The sequence below is a fragment of the Anneissia japonica genome, unplaced genomic scaffold (genome assembly GCF_011630105.1).
Source record: "Anneissia japonica isolate Jap-2015-1 unplaced genomic scaffold, ASM1163010v1 scaffold1524_len114575_cov127, whole genome shotgun sequence".
NCBI lineage: Eukaryota > Metazoa > Echinodermata > Crinoidea > Comatulida > Comatulidae > Anneissia > Anneissia japonica.
The window spans coordinates 10,507-13,826 of record NW_022747488.1 but is presented as its reverse complement, the minus strand read 5'-3'; positions in this window follow the sequence as shown (position 1 = coordinate 13,826).

Genomic DNA, 3,320 nt, shown 5'->3' with positions numbered 1-3,320 from the left:
TTGCCTGGGTCTGTAACCTAGCTGCACTAATGAGGCTTGTAAGGCCGAAACGAATCAGTCTGCAGATATTTATTCCGTTTATCCCATTTGCTTATTGAAATATATATATACCGTATATATATATACCTGTATGAGATTATATACCGAACACAAAGCCGCTGCCGAAGGCACTTTGAGCCTGTCATTTAAGAAATACTGTTTCGCGGGAACGATACATTATTTTGAGGGAACGAAATATTATTTTGAGGGAATGAAATATTATTAGACGGAACGAAATATTATTTCGACGGAACGAAATAGGCCTATTTTTTCGAAGAAACAAAATATTATTTCGAGGGAACGAAATATTATTTTGAAGGAATGAATTATTATTTCTAGGGAACGAAATATAATTTCAAGTGGACGAAATAGGCCTATTATTTCGACGGAACGAAATAGGACTATTATTTCGAGAAAACGAAATATTATTTCGAGGGAACGAAATATTATTTTGAGGGAATGAATATATTATTTTGAGGGAATAAAAATATTTCGAGGAAACCAAATATTATTTTGAGGGAACGAAATATTATTTAAAGGGAACGAAATATTATTTCGGGAAACGAAATCACTTTGTTCCCTTGAAATGATTTCGTTCCCTAGAACATCAAGATCTAAATAATAAAGTAGGCCTACTAATAAAGTAGGCCTATGGATTTATAAAGCGAATAATGCAAAAAGCCTCTGATCAAAATTCAACAAATTTTGAATTTTCAACAACAACAACAACATTAAGATAAAATCGCAGCCACATGCCCTTTGCGCAGTGCTGCCGTCGAAGGTACTGTGAGCATATCACATACAAAATATTATTTCGAGGGAACGAAATATCACTGTTTTGAGGGAACAAAATGCTATTTCGAGGGAACGAAATATTATTTTGAGGGAACGAAACATCATTTCGAGGGAAGGAAATATTATTTTGAGGGAACGAAATATTATTTTGAGGGAACGAAATAATATTTTCGAGTGAAGGAAATAATATTTTGAGGGAACGAAACATAATTTCGAGAACGAGATAATATTTCGAGAGAAATATCATTTCGAGGCCAGAAATATTATTTTGAGGGAACGAAATATTATTTTAAGGGAACGAAATATTATTTTAAGGGAACAAAATAATATTTCGAGAGAACGAAACATTATTTCGAGGGAACGAGATAATTATTTGAGAGAACGAAATATTATTTTGAGGGAACGAAATAACATTTCGAAGGAACAAAATATTATTTTGAAGGAATGAAAAAATATTTTCGAGTGAACGAAATAATATTTTGAGGGAACGAAACATTATTTCGAGGGAATGCGATAATATTTCGAGAGAACAAAATATTATTTCGAGGGAACGAAATATTATTTCGAGGGAGCGAAGTATTTATTTTGACCGAACGAAATAATATTTACAAGTGAACAAACACAAGGAAACGAAATAATAATATTTCGATAGAACGTAACATTATTTCGCAGGAACGAAATAATATTTCGGGAGAACGAAATAATACTTCGAGGAAACGAAATCATTTTGTTCCCTTGAAATGATTTTGCTCCTTCGAAATAATTAGTTGTTCCCTCGAAATGTCATTTCGAGGAAACGGAATATTATTTCGAGGGAACGAAATAACTTAATACTTTTTCTAACCATGTCTCGTTAGGAGCTCCGTATGTATGCGCTAAGAGCTATTATTTTGACATTATTGATGTAATTCCTATGAACTATACCTACACCCTAAACTAAGCTTAATTGAAATTTCAATAGTTCATGCTTAGAAAGTAAAAAACGTTTAAATGCGACAAAAGAAAATATAGATATGCCAATGGTAGTTAAAAATTAGGAAGCAGTTAGCCGAATCTACGGCAATATACGATAATGGGAAATGACAACAGTTATATTAAAATAATAATTAGATCAAAATGTAAGGCCACAAAAATCACTTTCATAGGCTTGCAGATAAAAAATTTCATATTAAAAGAGTAAAAGGAATATAATGTAGATAATTTATTTAATAATTAATTTATCTATTTATTTTGCGCTAATTCCATTAAACTATGTTCTCTATGTGAACATAGAAAAGAACGATTACAAATTTATAATATAAACGATATATTAATTTCTACATTCCAGTCATTTCAAAATGATTGCCGCCAGCGACCGAAATTGTTATACATAAGTTAAAAAAAGCTTTAGTCTTATGAACAGCATTACACTAAATAAAAGATGATCAAATTTTAGACAGAAAAACAATGAGGCATAATGCAAATATAACAATTTAAGAAAAGGGTAAATTATCAACTTAGATGAATTACAACATTATACAGTATTACCACCCTCTTCTATATATATTTTAAGAGAAGTTGGTGGTTAAGTTTGGATGAAAAAATAGTTGATGTAATTGAGATAACACCGGATTAATATTATTTTCACCATCTTATAGAGCGTATCCTATAAAGGTTGGCTATTATATAGGGGCCTACTTAAATGAATTAAATAATATGTTGCTTTATAAGCGAAGTCTCATTACGAGTATAGTGGAGATATTTTTAGTTGTTCTGTCACAGGATTTGAACCCAGGACCCTGGGATTGGCATGCAAACATCTTAAACCATCAAGCTACATCTCCACTAAATAAAAGGAATAAAGATTTTTTGAAAAGGACTGACGATTAATAACAAAGGGGTTATAAATATTGCGAATAGGGATGAATTAATATCCCAGACAAAACAAAGGTCTTGTGCTTAAATTTCATTTAACAAAGAGAACATTATGGTGTGTAATCTTTTATCAACACTCTTTTCTGCAAGAATTTGGACACATCCTACTTTCTTAATATTAGACTGACTAATTTACAATGGGGAGGGCGGAAGTAACATTTTAAGAGGGAGCCAATTGTACCGGAAGGACCACATCAACCTCAGCCCCACCATAATTTGAGCTGAGTTGAAAGAAACAAATACAGTTGTGGAAATTGAAAAAAAAAACATTAAAAATAACATGTTTTTCCAAGTGTCTTAATTTTACATAAAAGCCCTATCCAGTAGACTACCGTATCAAAATTTATTTTTTTTATTTGACAAAAACATGCCTCTAAATATGTTCATGATGACATATTCACATCATGGCCATATACAGGAACATCATTACTGTAATATGGCAACACAACCATTTTCTAGTCGAAAAAAAAAAATAATGTGGACAATACATTCGCCTCAGCCCCACCACACTCCAGAAATGCATGAGAGCAGTTGACTACACAGTAACTAATGTAGTAAAAGTAAAAAGTAAA